This window comes from Bufo bufo, chromosome 2 (genome assembly GCF_905171765.1).
Source record: "Bufo bufo chromosome 2, aBufBuf1.1, whole genome shotgun sequence".
Taxonomy (NCBI): Eukaryota; Metazoa; Chordata; class Amphibia; order Anura; family Bufonidae; genus Bufo; species Bufo bufo.
In genome coordinates this window covers 806,228,478-806,245,634 of record NC_053390.1, presented here as the reverse complement: position 1 = coordinate 806,245,634, position 17,157 = coordinate 806,228,478, and positions in this window count along the sequence as shown.

Sequence of the window (17,157 nt, the reverse complement as noted above, 5' to 3'; positions counted from 1 at the left end):
AAGCGCACATGGAAGAGGTCAGTCAGTGTCATAGGTACAAACCTGCTGACAGATGCCCTTTAAGAGAATCGCTGTCTAAAGTTTTTGGCCAGCTTTAGTCCAAGGCTGCCATAGATCAGACACTAAATTTAATGCAAGTTCTAATACAAAGTGGTAGAGAAGAGGCTATTCATTTTGATGATACCTGGGTGACTCTGGGGCTAACATATCACCAAAGCTGCAAAATGTGCTCTTAATAACTAAAGATTACTAAACTCTCCTAGTCCAATATTATTTTTGAATGACCAACGGTAATAGATCTTTTAGGAGAATGTTGACATAATAGTGAGCATCACTTGAACAGGACCCCTGTCCGTCAGAGTCTTGAGTCATGAGACAAAATGGATCCTCTTGGAAACCGGTTGAGTAGAGTCTATTGTCTTTCATGTTCAGTAATATCCACCTGTGTCCTGTCTTGATATTCTTCCATAAAAAGTTTTCCTTGGCATCCAACATTGTAAAGAATTAAGAAAGTGTGAATCGAAGGCATGCTAAAAAGTCCTATTTGAGCTTTTAAAGCTGCCTGCTTCTCTTCTCATGGGCCACCTGCTATTAAATGGTTGCTCATTCATTTTTATAGTTAGAATGTGATACTACAATTCCCTTGCACTGATCTATGTATGACCACAGATCCCGCTTGGGATAGCAACCTATGGACCTAATTTGTGTTGAGTTGACATCATTAATCCACTTGACTGCTGCCCTCGACACATTCTATTATGGTCTTGCATGGAAAGCACTCAGCATATGTGCAAATACAGCAGACTCGTCCGCATGTATCTGCGCATGGGCTGAATGCTATCAGCGCCAGCGCAGAGGAGGACAGCAGTTTAGTGTGTTCATTATGTGACCACTGCCATCTTGATTGTCACGGAAATAGCAATCAGTGTTTGCTCCTTATAGACCAGGGTAGCGAGGACCATGAACCAGTTGCTCAGGCAAGATATTTTGGTGGCCTAGGCTAGTGCCCACAAGGTAAGGAAGGATGTTCTAGGGATTTTTTTTTCTTAGAAAGTGGCCAGTGCCTTTAATGATTGCTTTCCTTAGGCATCACTGCAGATGTGGCATGCAATATTCTATTCTAATAAAAAGTTGATTTTCTGGTAATACCATTTCTGGTGTAGTAAAAAATCTTCAGAAGTTTTTTCTTTTTCTTTTTTTCTGAATTGTCCAAGGTCACCTTGTGTAAGTTAAAGTTTAATCTCAAAACAGTTGTGATTTATACCTGCCGTGTACAGCAGATGTACAGCTTGACTCCTGATATATTATGTTCTAAATCAGCGAAGTCAGCAATTAAGCTCCACAACATGTCTTTGCCATGCACATGAAAAAGCAATTGGCTTCTTCAACTCATTGGTCTCATTATTTAAAACTGATTGGATTCTCTAGTGGAATGTTAAGAACTCTGCAAAAAGTAACCGATGGCCCAATTTTCTAGAGATTATTGGTGAGAACTTTAACCACGTAAACAGGCAGAAATAATCTTTGAAAATATTGCAATGCTATAATAATAATCCCCCCACCTTCCCCAAAAAACATATGTTTTATTGGGAGCCTGAAGTTTAAAATGGGTGTTTAGGAATTGAAAAATTAGTCTGAATGCCATTCCAATAAACACAGAACCACCCTTCTCCATTGGAATACTTGTATGACTGACAGTCCATAAGACTTATCTCCATAACTTCAAAATGGCAGACTTTTTAGCAAAGTCATATATCCTGTATTAATAGGAAAAGCAGCTCTGGATCATAAACTGATTTAAACAACTAAGAGATCATACAAATCTCAATAGGATTCACTATTCATCTTCTGTCTATGAGGGCTTCCCGACTTTCCCTCAAATTCTCTCATAGACAGAAAAATGATGGATCAGTTAAATTTTGATAGGTCCAATTCTCCTTTAGTATCGTTTTGCACTCAGTACCCCATAAAGACAAAGTGAAATGTTTGAATTTTTTGCTAATTTATTGAAAAGGAAAAACTAAAACCTTACATTTACTTAAGTATTTAGACCCTTCATTCAGGAGTTGAAGCCCTTTAGCAATGATTACAGCCTCCAGTCTTCTTGGATATGATGCGACAAGGAATTTGGGGATAGTGTTGAGCGAACTTGTGTTTTAAGTTCGGCGTCTAAAGTTCGGGTTCAGGTTATCGAAGAATCGCTTTATGGATTCCGCTACCACGGACCATGGTTTTCTGTTATTATGCTCTGCTGATCCTTTCAACTTTTGTCAGGTTGGAGGGGACCATCTGTCACGAGGGTATCAAGAGCCACGTCTGACTCCGTTATACCCGGGGTCAGGAGGTCGCAGCGGGTGGCTGCGCGCTCTATATCTAAAGATCACGTTGTTTCTTAGTGTTTGTTTTCTGTGTTTGCCTTGCTATCCTTTTTGTCTCAATCAGGGATCCGTAGCTTCTCCTCCTCAGCTGTTTCTTGTCTGCCACTCCCAACCTCCTTATATTCTCCCCTCACTCTTCTCTAGTTGCCAGTTATAGAGCTTCCTGCCTGGACATCTATACTGACCCACTGGAGTTGTGAATCCTGGTTGTCGTTCCAGAGTGCTTCCCTCCGGATCCCTGTTGGGCTTCTTGTTGTCTCCTGTTGTCGCCCACCTTGGATTATATGTTGAGTTTGTATTGTCTGTCCTTCCCTTGGTGTTTTCCTTTAGAGCTAGTGGTGCGGACTAGTGTTCCCACCGCCCTGTTCACTATCTAGGGCTCAGCTTAGGGAAAGCCAGGGCTTTAGGCACGTGATCGGCGTACGGGTGAGGAACCCGTCTAGGGACGTCAGGGCAGCCAGGTGCCAGCCGCTAGGTGAGTCAGGGGTCACCACCTTCCCTCTCACTTGGGCAGGGCCTTCCTTGTTCCCTCCCTCTGTGTCACGTATGTGATAGTCACGCCGACCGTGATACCATCAGTGGACAGCTATTTTCAGATCTCTCCAGAGAAATCTAATTGGGTTCAAGTCAGGGCTCTGTATAGGCCACTCAAGGACATTTGCAGAGTTGTCCCTAAGCCAGGTCTGTGTTGTCTTTATTGTTATGTTGGAGGATGACCCTTCAGTCCAGTCTAAGGTCCAGAAAGTTGTTTCCTCTTCAGTCCTCTGAGGTCCAGAAAGTTCTTTCCTCCTCATGGCTTGAATTTTACCCTGATAAGCATGGTCAGCTGTGAAACCTTATATAGACAGAGCTGTGTCTTTCAAAGTCATGTCCAATCAACTGAATTTACCACAAATGGACTTCAGTGAAAGAGTAGAAACATTTCAAAGATGTTCAAGACAAATGGGAAGCCTCTAGAGCTAAATGTTAAGTGTCATAGCAAAGGGTCTGAATACTTATGTCCTTGGTAAATGTTAGTTTTTCTTTTTTAATAAATTTGCAAAAATTAAAAAAATTAAGTTTTTTTTATTATGATACTGAGTGCAGGAAAACTAGATTTTTTCTTACTTTTAGAACAAATCCTCAACATAACAAAATGTTAAAAAAGTGAAAGGGTCTGAAGACTTTTTTAATGCATTGTAGTTGCAGTGGTGACCTGACTCAACTACCGATTGGCAGAGCAATCCTTTTCGGTGTGTCTACAGGAACCAGGAAGCACAGACCAGTGGGGAACTGGACAGTGTCATAACGGGAGAAGCTGGGGATCGGTAAATATAACTTGTTTTATTTTATTTAATTCTGAGCATTTAAGAAAATTATCTGGCAACAATGGCAATGGAATTTTTCAGTTTGCATCAACATCCTTTAAAATAATCATTTATGAAGGTTGCTATAATCTTGTGTATTTGTTTTACTCTTCCAAACAAAAAGAAACCAATGTGGATAAATAGAACTGTAAAGAAAGCAATAAATGACAAAAAGAAAGCATATAAAACACTAAAACAGGAGGGTAGCACGGAAGCACTGAAAAACTATAAGGAAAAAAATAGAACATGTAAAAAACAAATAAAAGCGGCCAAACTAGAGACCGAGAGATTAATTGCCAAAGAGAGTAAAACTAACCCTAAAATGTTCTTCAATTATATAAATGTTAAAAAGTATAAATCTGAAGGTGTTGGCCCTCTAAAGAGTAATGAGGGGGGAGTTACAGAGAGCGACGAGGAGAAAGCAAAGCTGTTAAATATTTTTTTCTCCAATGTATTCACTGAGGAAAATAAATTGTCAGATGACATGCAGAATGCAAAAATAAATTCCCCATTAAAAGTGTCCTGTCTGACCCAGGAAGAAGTACATCAGCGACTTAAAAAGATTAAAATAGACAAATCGCCAGGACCGGATGGCATACACCCCCGTATCCTAAAGGAATTAAGTAATGTCATAGCCAGACCCTTATTTCTGATATTTGCAGACTCTATACTGACAGGGAATGTCCCACAGGATTGGCGCGTGGCATATGTGGTGCCAATATTTAAAAAGGGGCCAAAAACAGAGCCTGGAAACTATAGGCCGGTAAGTTTAACATCTGTTGTGGGTAAAGTGTTTGAAGGTTTTCTGAGAGATGCTATCTTAGAGCATCTTAACGGAAATAAGCAAATAGCGCCACATCAGCATGGCTTCGTGAGGGATCGGTCATGTCAGACTAATTTAATCAGTTTCTAGACTTGACAGCGGCGAATCAATGGATGTCGTATATCTGGACTTCTCCAAAGCATTTGACACTGTACCACATAAAAGGTTAGTATATAAAATGAGAATGCTCGGACTGGGAGAAAACATCTGTATGTGGGTAAGTAACTGGCTGAGTGATAGAAAACAGAGGGTGGTTATTAACGGTACATACTCAGATTGGGTCACTGTCACTAGTGGGGTACCTCAGGGGTCAGTATTGGGCCCTATTCTCTTCAATATATTTATTAATGATCTTGTAGAAGGCTTGCATAGTAAAGTATCAATTTTCGCAGATGACACTAAACTGTGTAAAGTAATTTACACTGATGAGGACAGTATACTACTACAGAGGGATCTGGATAGATTGGAGGCTTGGGCAGAGAAGTGGCAGATGAGGTTTAACACTGACAAATGTAAGGTTATGCACATGGGAAGGAAAAATGCAAGTCACCCGTACATAGTAAATGGTAAAACACTGGGTAACACTGACATGGAAAAGGATCTAGGAATTTTAATAAACAGCAAACTAAGCTGCAAAAACCAGTGTCAGACAGCTGCTGCCAAGGCCAATAAGATAATGGGTTGCATCAGAAGGGGCATAGATTCCCGTGATATGAACATAGTCCTACCACTTTACAAATCGCTAGTCAGACCACACATGGAGTACTGTGTACAGTTCTGGGCTCCTGTGAACAAGGCAGACATAGCAGAGCTGGAGAGGTTTCAGAGGAGGGCAACTAAAGTAATAACTGGAATGGGGCATCTACAGTACCCTGAAAGATTATCAAAATTAGGGTTATTCACTTTAGAAAAAAGACGACTGAGGGGAGATCTAATTACTATGTATAAATATATCAGGGGTCAGTACAGAGATCTCTCCCATCAGCTATTTATCCCCAGGACTGTGACTGTGACGAGGGGACATCCTCTGCGTCTGGAGGAAAGAAGGTTTGTACACAAACATAGAAGAGGATTCTTTACGGTAAGAGCAGTGAGACTATGGATCTCTCTGCCTGAGGAGGTGGTGATGGTGAGTACAATAAAGGAATTCAAGAGGGGCCTGGACGTATTTCTGGAGCTTAATAATATTACAGGCTATAGCTACTAGAGAGGGGTCGTTGATCCAGAGAGTTATTCTGATTGCATGATTGGAGTCGGGAAGGAATTTTTTATTCCCCTAAAGTGGAGAAAATTGGCTTCTACCTCACAGGGTTTTTTGCCTTCCTCTGGATCAACTTGCAGGATAACAGGCCGAACTGGATGGACAAATGTCTTTTTTCGGCCTTATGTACTATGTTACTATGTTACTATGTTACTATGTTCTTTCCTATTTCCTGTGATGTTATGTCCATAGGTGTGTCAGTAATAAGGGAATGTCTATGTAACCTGCTGTGTGGGAGCTCTACATTATCTGAGCATTGCTAAGTGTGGGGCTAGAACTTTGGCAGAGAAACAAGTATGGGTTTGGTTGGATACAGCAACAGGAAGTGCTACCTACAGATGGAACCCAACCAGATTGGTTGATGTGGTGAAAACGGGTGAGGAGAGACCAAACTGAAAAGAAAGCACGGAGAAGATGTACATGTGGTAAGCAACTACATGTCTGTTAAAAACCATAGTATTCTCAGAAAATCTCTGTAAGTGCAGTGACCAGGAACGGGGTACGCTGACGCCACTTATGCAGTGGGTCAGGATATGGGTAAATAATAGTTTGTAGTTTGTTCGTGACACCAATTGCAGCGTGCGCGGGGTACTATCATAGGGCCCTCCCAAGATGTTATAACACGCGTCCCAGTTTAGGAATGCCAGAGTGGTATAATGTCTCTGTATGGTAGTGGTAATTGTGTCAACGGTGTATCCTACCTGGATACGGCTGGACTCCTGGATCCTGGCTCACTTGCAATAAAATGGAGTGTAGTGATAGGAGGAGTAATAGAGGGATTTTGCAGCAGAAATTGAGATCCAGACTTTTGGTAAACTTCAAACTCGTCTTTACTGAGGGTAACTTTCATCCAAGCAAGGTACAGCTTTTTGTCTTAGGTCCCAGCAGGTTTTCAGCAATGGTTGGCAGGAATTTATCTTCTGCTCTATCAACCTGGAGCTTGCAGGAAAGGACGTCTACTTTGTAGCTCTATACTGTGGCAGGAATTTAACTTCTGCACTTTCTATCTTCTGCTTTATGGGGACTGACTAGCTGAGGAGGAATATAGCTTCTCCTGGGTCTCTGGACTTTACTCACAGTTATATTCTCTCAGGGAATGCTTTCTTTCTGGAACTGGAGGTTGTCTGCTTACTTCATCCAGCTGAGGCTGCAGGGCTCAGGCTAGGGGTTTGTGATCAATGTCTCAGCCGAGACAAGATCCTGGCTTTCTTCCCTATATCGGGAAGCTCCTAACACACACACCCTACCCCTAGCAGGGGGTGGTCTACACTTCTCTTTAACTTCCTTCTCCACCCAAATGCAGGCTGTGGGAACAGTCCACACCCCCACAAAGGGGTAGCTAAGCTGGAATGAACTATTCCAGCTTAGAAATACTAACCTGAAACTAAGTACTTATTAACGCATTGCTGCCACCTGCTGGTGAACATGAAAAATGACAACAATAATGGTATTTAACAGGGTTTATGCACATTTGTGAATGACAAGGTAGAGGATCTTAACAGATTGTAGCAGGGTAGAAGAGTTTCGTAACACAACTCTGGGGTGTTACATAAGCAATGATAATTTAGGGCCATACTGCATGACACTTATACACATTCCAGTCACATTAATATGAGCACTATTGTGTGCAGCACAGACAGCAGCTAGATGGGCTGAAAGTGACTTAATAAGGTCCTGATAAGTTTTCAAAGGAGCTATGATGACTGCAGTGCAACCCACAGATGCTGGAGGGTGCATGGAGTAGGATCCATAGAATGAAGATGACAATGGAGATGGTTCCACAGATGCTCATTTGGGCAATTAGTGGGCCAGGATAGTACTTGGAAGTCTTGATTATCCTCTTCCAACCAATGTTGGACATTTCTAGCTATGTGATGTGTCGCAGATCCCATTCGCCCTAGGGAAGGCAATCAGCAGGTATGGGTGTACATGATCTGCAAGGATGGATTCAGACCCAACTCAGATGAGAGTGCCTTCCAAATGGATGATAGGGCTCCAAGAATTCATTAAAAAAAACTTCCCCAGACTATAAAACTGCCACCACCGGCATATGTTCTTCCAGCAATGGCTGCAGGGTTTTTGTTCTCTTATGTTTCTCACCTGACATCCCAACGTCCATTCATTCAATGAAGCAGAAAATGTAACTCTTCGGAGATGGCAACCCTTTGCTAATCAGAGGAGGTCTAATTCCAATACTGCCACAAAAAGTATTTTCTGCCAATGCAGCTTCATTAGCGGAGGACCAGTGACAGTTCGCCTGCTTCAGAGCCGCATACACAGAAAGGTCCGCAGAACTGTTGTTTTAGACACACGTCTGGTAGCCCCTGGTTCATTTTGGCGGTGAGCTGCTCCACTGTAGTGTGTTGGTCCACTCTCACACATCTTCATAGCTGACGTTCACATCTTGCATCAATGGCACGTGGTGTTCTGCAGTTTCCACATCGCTTATTCACAATGGCGGCATTTGTCCACTGAAGATACACTTTCACTACCGCAGCACTTGAGCAGTTCGCACACTCCGCAGTTTCATAAATACTGTGACCCAAAAATCATTCCATTTTGCAACTCTGATAAATCTTCCCTTTTACCCATGACAGCAATAAGACATATGTGTGCAGACAGCCTATTGCACACCTGTCATTGTACATTGTCATGTACTATCTGATGTCTGATTTTCATTTTTTACATCAATCATGGCATAACCCCTTGAAAGAGTTCTCTAGGATATACTTATGATGACCTATACTGAGGATAAGTCATAAATATGAGATCGGTGGAGGTCCCATGCCGATCAGCTGAGGAGTTCACGTCAGCACAGCGGCTTCCTCACAGTTTACCAAGCACAGCGACGTACATTGTATAGTGGCTGTGCGTGGTATCGCAACTCAGCCTCATTTACATGAATAAGGCAGAGCTGTGCAAGGGCCATATGACCGATGAACGTGATGCCACATGGCCTAGTAAGAGGCCTAAGCACTCACAGCATCTTCATAAAGCTGATTATGGGGGTACCGTTAGTGGGACCCCTGCCGATCTCATATTGATGACCTATGCAGAGGATAGGTCATCAATGTGTGAATCCAGGAAAACCCCTGGTGTACAACCATTCAAAGTAAGGTAGGGTGAGTGGTATCCACAGGAGACACCTGTTTTTCATCTGTAGACCTCCATGCAAAAAAGTGTAGTGCCCTGGAGCAGGGATACTTTGAAGTCTGGACATTTGCCCCTATTTCCCCTATGCAAAGTCATAATTACTTTCTTTCACTTTATAGGGTTAAATTGCATTGAAATATACTGTATAATACTGTGCAACTGCATTTTATATGTTTGCTGTGATATATATCCTGTTCCTTTGCACTGTGTTTGCACGGCACTGTACAAAGAGTTAATGAATATTGAAAGACTTTTGGGACTTTCTAGCTAATAATGAGAAGCTGGTAATTTTCCACAGTTACCATAAGGTTTAAAGAAGGGCATGTTTTGGATGCCAGGTGCTGCTATGTCTGAAAACCTGTTTTTGTCTGGAAAAACTGCTTCATCATTGGCATTGATAATCATTGAAACTCTAATGCAAGTCTATAAGAGATGGGAGTTGTAACATTGTATCTGTTTGTGCTGAGTTTCTCCACTCCACCCCTCCCACTAGAAGATTCTAGTTCAGCCAGAAATTGTATATAAGGAGAGCAGTCAGAGCCCGTAGTTTCTGCAGTTAGTGCTTAGAAGAGGAGACTCTGAAAAACTACTTGAGTGACCAGAAGAAGACGCTGAGCTGGGGATACTCTGCCACAGACCTTGGGCCACCAGCCTTTGTCCAGGGTACAAGCCTTCTGAGAGAGAGAGAGAGAGAGAAGCCAGCCCTATGCCTGGTCTGTATTGTTTTGCGTATGAAAAAGGGGCAGTAACGTATTAAAATCTGTATTTTATTAAGACGATTAATAACTAAGAATGGTGAGCCCCTACCAGACAAACCACATAAACATAGACAAACAAATACAAGGAACCCAAGGTGTTAGGTCACTTGTAGGTCAGGTCCATTTAGGCCCATGGATTGGTGCAAAAGTGGAAGTGACCAAAAAACATATGCACTATGTTGAGACCCTGGCGGTATGCCCAAGGTCTATTAATATGCCAATAGGCAAAAATAACAGGGTAGGTCTTGCCGGTAAAGGATGCCCGGACCGTGTAGTCCACTGTTCAAGAGAAAAGAATCTTTGAACCTGGTTGCGGCCTTCAATGGGTTAGGTCTTGATGGCTGAGGGCCACAGGGAAAAATCTAACCCTGTTATTGCCCTACTTGGCCTATTATGCCCTAACCTCCTAACACGGGGTCCTGTCCCCGCAAGGGGTGGCCCCGTTCGGAACCTGACCCTGAAGAATGCACCCTAGATGGCCCTGTGAAAGCAGGGGGAGAGGCCCTATGGGGGCTATGACTATCAGGGTGTAATGTTGGTGAAAAAAGGTGAAGAAGTCCCTAAGGACTAATATATAAGGATATATTCATAGTCCCTACGCGTTTCATTAATGAATATATATCAACCTTCGATGAATCAAATTCCTCTAAGACTACAGGACCCCCTAACTCGTCAGGGGACAGGGGTCATGGGTAGAGGAAAAGCACCCACTCCTATGTCAGCTATATGATGTTGGCGGACAGAGGGGAGGGGGAAGGAATGGAGATTACACAAGCTTGAGTGGACGTGTATAGTCCAAATCAGCCTAAGTACCTGTAAGTGGGGAAACATAAAGAAAAACAGCCCACTCAGGTACGAGATATAATCATGATTCCTGCATATGGCATATTGAATGCGTATTTCTTACTGTGTGTCACATGGAGCGTGTGTGGCCTTTACCATGGAGGGTGGCAGGGCAGCTTGATATACCGCCTGTCTGCCGGCGTCTGCTAGCGCAAGAAGTGTGCGCTCTAGGGTTTAAATGGGCGGAAGGGGCTGGCAGTGCGTCTGTTTAAGGGGCGTGGCTACCGCGCACGCGATTACTTGTGTATCGCATGACGCGGTGGGCCAACCCCTATTGCGCATGCGCACTTGCAGAAGAGGCGGCCGTTACGCCGTGCAGCCACAGCCGCGTCACAGTGTTCGTCACGATTTAGGGGGCGTGGTCAGAGCGGAGCACTGCGTCGGCCGTCAGATGGAGGCAGCGGAGGTGGGAGGAGTCACTGGTAAAGCAAGGTAACTCCTACTACCGACCTTGCGCTGATATTGGGGATGGAAATATACATCCACCCCTGTATGGGACCTCAGGGGGACATTCATAACAGGTTAACTACTGGGTCTAGACGGAGTGCCATGACATTAAAGATAAGCAATAATGTTATCAATTTATTATATTATTTTATATGCCGCTCAAATCTAGCAGTGCAATCATGACTAAGATTCGCACATATAGGAAGAGAGCGGGGATAAGCAAAACGGTGGTGGTATCAGCCTGAGACGGGTATACAGGTATACAGGTCGTCTCAGATCAGGTCCAGAAGATGGATAACGGTTAGTTTAAAGGAGATGCGCCTCCTATTCGGACCATACAGGAGGAAAAGCTACAAATCTACATATATGTTTGAAATTCATGTGACAGAGATATCGTAGGGATTACAGGAAGCAGCCAAAATGCAGTTGGTCGTTCAAGCCGAGGGGGTTGGTGGTCCTCAGCTTGAATATCCACCAACACTCCCTCTGGAGAATCCTTTTGTCCCAGTCCCCTCCTCGTGGTGGTTTCTTGATCACTTCTAAACCTGTAAACTTAACCCCTGATGCACGTCCATCGTGGACCAAATGCATGTGTCTCGCTACCGGGGTATCTCTCTTGTTACGGATGTCACCCATGTGCTCACCTATACGTATCCGTAGTTCCCTACGGGTCTTACCTACGTATCTAATGCCACACTCACAGGTGAGCAGGTAGATTACTCCTATCGTGCGGCAGTTTATAAAATCACGTATTTGGTGAGTGAAGCCTATGGAGTCAAATGTCACTATTTTTCTCTGAGTGACAAATTTGCAAAAACTGCAGCGGCCGCACTTGAAGAATCCGTGTACTGGTTTGTCTAGCCACGTTCTTTTTTTGGGGGGGTATAATGACTATGAACAAATAGATCTCTGAGGTTGGTTCCCCTCCTAAAAGTCACTGATGGGTGGGTGCTGATCACGTCTACTAGGTCTGGATCTATCAGGAGAGTATCCCAGTTACGGGCTAGAATCTCCTTAATTTCCCTGGCCGCTGAATCATAAGTGCCAATAATTCGTAGGGACTTTTGTGGTTCAGTTTTGGCTCCCTTCGCGGGATGTAGGAGTGTGGTACGTGTCTCCTGTTGTGCTCTCTGATATGCTTTTCTTAGTACACTATCAGGATATCCCCGCGCCCGGAAACGCTGTCTCAGCTCCTGTGCTTGGCGTTTAAATTCCCGCGGTTCCGAGCAGTTCCGCCTTAGTCTCAGGTATTGGCCCACAGGGATGCCCCGCTTCAATGGGACAGGATGACAGCTGTCCCATCGAAGCAGAGAATTCGTTGATGTCTCCTTACGAAAGATAGTTGTCTGGAGACCTCCCTCCCTGTCTCTAGATATGCAGATGTCGAGAAATGGCAGATTGTCGCGTACAATTACAGATGTAAACCTGAGGTTAATGGAATTATGATTAAGTTCATCCACCAGCCTCCCGAACTCGTCCTCTGGCCCACTCCACAGTATGAAAATATCATCTACGAAGCGGGCCCAGAGGACGATGTACTCGGTGTACCAGCCAGGTGTATCGCCAAACACTGTAGTCTCCTCCCACCAGCCCAGGAGCAAGTTGGCATAGGATGGTGCACAAGAGCTGCCCATCGCGGTGCCCCTGAGCTGGTGGTATAACCGTCCGTCAAAGAGGAAACAATTACTTGTTAGTACAAAGTTCAAGAGTTTGAGTACCAGTTCATTGTGTACAGAGAACTGCAGTCCTCTAGCTCTCAGGAAGTATGCTGTAGCTGAGAGACCATTCTCATGGGGGATTGAGGAATACAGAGCCTCAACATCAATCGATGCCATAAACCAATGTGGTTCTAGATTGAGATTTTCTAACTTGGAGAGTAAATCTCCTGTATCTTTAACATAAGATGGCAGGGACTGCACAAATGGACTTAGAATGCTGTCCACGTATATTCTGCTATTCTGTGGCAGACTGCCTACCCCTGATACAATTGGGCGACCCTTAAGGGGTAGTATACCCTTATGTACCTTGGGTAGGCAGTAGAAGGTTGCCATGGTAAGATGTGCCGGGAAAAGAAATTCAAACTCATCACTGCTAATGAGACCATCCATTTTAGCTACCGTTAGGATTTCTCGTAATTCCTGTTGGAACCCTGGGGTGGGGTCAGATGGTAATGTTTCATAGCTATCTTTGTCACTGAGTAAAGTGAGGCACATATCTCGATAGGTGGCGGTGTCAAGAATGACCATGTTTCCCCCTTTATCCGAGGGCTTGATCATGATATTGGTATCCGTGGAGAGTGCCTTTATCGCCTGTCTTTCTTTCCAGCTACAGTTATACCTTGTTGCAGTGGGATTGATCCTGGCTAATTCGGTGGTGGTCTGTTTCAGGAAGACATCAACACATGAGATATCTCCCACAGGTGGCATTTTGTTACTTTTGTTCCTAAGGTCAGTAAAGGGACCTCTGCCGTCAGGGTTATCCGGCATGATGTCAAGATTAAATAGGAGGCGTACATCGCCTAGGATCTCCACCGGCACGCCCAGCTCGCGGCTTTCTTTTTTGTCCCTAAGCCTAAAGTGTTTGTGCCACTTCAGCTTGCGGGTGAACAGGTGGAGATCCTTGGTCCACCGGAACAGATCAAAATTGGTGGTGGGAACGAAGGATAAGCCACGTCTCAATGCCCTAGTCTCAACTTCTGTGAGGGGACGTGATGACAAGTTGATTACCAACTTATCATCTACAGGGTCAGTCAGTTGGGTGGAGGTACGATGTTCCTGCTCCGTAGTGGGTAATGCATTGTCTGTTCTAAAAAAAAGTGCAGAGGATGGCTGCGAGGCAGATGGTTGAGGGGCGGGGGGTGCACATTGTGTCTGGTAGTGTGGCTGGTTTGGGTTGTACCGGCCACCCCGACGTCTAGATCTATAGCCACCACGTCCTCGTCCCTTATTCTTGGGATATTTGTCCCTCTCACTGTCTGATGCGTCTGTCTCAGAAGTGGAGATGTCCGTTCTATGAGAAGTATCAGGGTTGGTCAAGAACAGGTAGGCCTTATTTTCTTTGAAATCCTGACTGTCACTGGCAAACTGTCTATGTTTGCGTTCTTTCAAGTAGTACTGGTACTTCTCGATAGTGTTTTGTAACTGATTTTCTTTGACTCCAAACAAATGCCCCATTCAGAGTGGGGGTAAATTTCTTTTGGGTGAAGTTTTGCTCAGAAAAAATAGTCTTGGCTTCGGTGAGCCATGCATCCCTGTCTAGGCCTGTGGATAGAAAACCTGCCATGTCCCTTGGAATGACAAGATAGAAGAATAAGGGGGTGGTCCCTAAAGTGAGAAGGTGCACAAACACCTCTCTTGGGGGTACTGCTCTGTGAAGCGAAATATGTATGAAAAAGGGGCAGTAACGTATTAAAATCTGTATTTTATTAAGACGATTAATAACTAAGAATGGTGAGCCCCTACCAGACAAACCACATAAACATAGACAAACAAATACAAGGAACCCAAGGTGTTAGGTCACTTGTAGGTCAGGTCCATTTAGGCCCATGGATTGGTGCAAAAGTGGAAGTGACCAAAAAACATATGCACTATGTTGAGACCCTGGCGGTATGCCCAAGGTCTATTAATGTGCCAATAGGCAAAAATAACAGGGTAGGTCTTACCGGTAAAGGATGCCCGGACCGTGTAGTCCACTGTTCAAGAGAAAATAATCTTTGAACCTGGTTGCGACCGTCAATGGGTTAGGTCTTGATGGCTGAGGGCCACAGGGAAAAATCTAACCCTGTTATTGCCCTACTTGGCCTATTATGCCCTAACCTCCTAACACGGGGTCCTGTCCCCGCAAGGGGTGGCTCCGTCCGGAATCTGACCCTGAAGAATGCACCCTAGATGGCCCTGTGAAAGCAGGGGGAGAGGCCCTATGGGGGCTATGACTATCAGGGTGTAATGTTGGTGAAAAATGTGAAGAAGTCCCTAAGGACTAATATATAAGGACATATTCATAGTCCCTACGCGTTTCATTAATGAATATATATCAACCTTCGATGAATCAAATTCCTCTAAGACTACAGGACCCCCTAACTCGTCAGGGGACAGGGGTCATGGGTAGAGGAAAAGCACCCACTCCTATGTCAGCTATATGATGTTGGCGGACAGAGGGGAGGGGGAAGGAATGGAGATTACACAAGCTTGAGTGGACGTGTATAGTCCAAATCAGCCCAAGTACCTGTAAGTGGGGAAACATAAAGAAAAACAGCCCACTCAGGTACGAGATATAATCATGATTCCTGCATATGGCATATTGAATGCGTATTACTTACTGTGTGTCACATGGAGCGTGTGTGGCCTTTACCATGGAGGGTGGCAGGGCAGCTTGATATACCGCCTGTCTGCCGGCGTCTGTTAGCGCAAGAAGTGTGCGCTCTAGGGTTTAAATGGGCAGAAGGGGCTAGCAGTGCGTCTGTTTAAGGGGCGTGGCTACCGCGCACGCGATTACTTGTATATCGCATGACGCGGTGGGCCACCCCCTATTGCGCATGCGCACTTGCAGAAGAGGCGGCCGTTACGCCGTGCAGCCACAGCCGCGTCACAGTGTTCGTCACGATTTAGGGGGCGTGGTCAGAGCGGAGCACTGCGTCGGCCGTCCGATGGAGGCAGCGGAGGTGGGAGGAGTCACTGGTAAAGCAAGGTAACTCCTACTACCGACCTTGCGCTGATATTGGGGATGGAAATATACATCCACCCCTGTATGGCACCTCAGGGGGACATTCATAACAGGTTACACCCTGATAGTCATAGCCCCCATAGGGCCTCTCCCCCTGCTTTCACAGGGCCATCTAGGGTGCATTCTTCAGGGTCAGGTTCCGGACGGCGCCACCCCTTGCGGGGACAGGACCCCGTGTTAGGAGGTTAGGGCATAATAGGCCAAGTAGGGCAATAACAGGGTTAGATTTTTCCCTGTGGCCCTCAGCCATCAAGACCTAACCCATTGACGGTCGCAACCAGGTTCAAAGATTCTTTTCTCTTGAACAGTGGACTACACGGTCCGGGCATCCTTTTCCGGTAAGACCTACCCTGTTATTTTTGCCTATTGGCATATTAATAGACCTTGGGCATACCGCCAGGGTCTCAACATAGTGCATATGTTTTTTGGTCACTTCCACTTTTGCACCAATCCATGGGCCTAAATGGACCTGACCTACAAGGGACCTAACACCTTGGGTTCCTTGTATTTGTTTGTCTATGTTTATGTGGTTTGTCTGGTAGGGGCTCACCATTCTTAGTTATTAATCGTCTTAATAAAATACAGATTTTAATACATTACTGCCCCTTTTTCATACATATTTCGCTTCACAGAGCAGTACCCCCAAGAGAGGTGTTTGTGCACCTTCTCACTTTAGAGACCACCCCCTTATTCTTCTGTATTGTTTTGCACCTGAATTCTTCCAGTAGAGAAGCACACTGGTTTACTGCAGACCCTAACTCTATGGACCTAATTCCTATTGCCGTACACCACGCCTTAGCTTTCCTTCCGGAGAGCAGCAACACATGGTGACACCTCGACGGTGTCTGGCGGACCTAGTATAGCATTGGGGCCACCCCAAACCTGGTTCTCTAAACTCTTCTTACATGAGGTGCTGGCCACTTTGACTTGCCAGATGGAGATCAGAGCACCCCTGTTCTTCCCATATCAGACATTTATGGAAGATTTCTTTAACTCTGTTCTTACAAGCCACATCTGCATAAAGAAGGTTGTTTATTTTCTCCATGCACTTAGATGTAATGTAGTCTACAACATCTAATAGCTGCACCATCAGTTCAATTTACTTAATTACTGCAGCTCTGCAAATAGTTTTTAAATGATTAGGACCGTGGGCTGCTGAAGGCTCACTGAAAGCAAAATGTACGAATACAAGGAGCCGGAGTTGACAGAGGACAATTTGCACAATATAAGTCAGCTCTATACCAGTATGCGTTGACACTACTGCTAATTTTCCATAATGAGTTTTGTACTTGAGATTTTCTAGTTGTTTTTAACTTTGAAGGGGCCTTTAATTGGCATTGTCCTCCAGCAGTGAACATGTTAATTAAACAAATGGTAATTATAGTTGTCATTGCTCGGTGTGGATCCGTTCTCTTAAAACTAATGA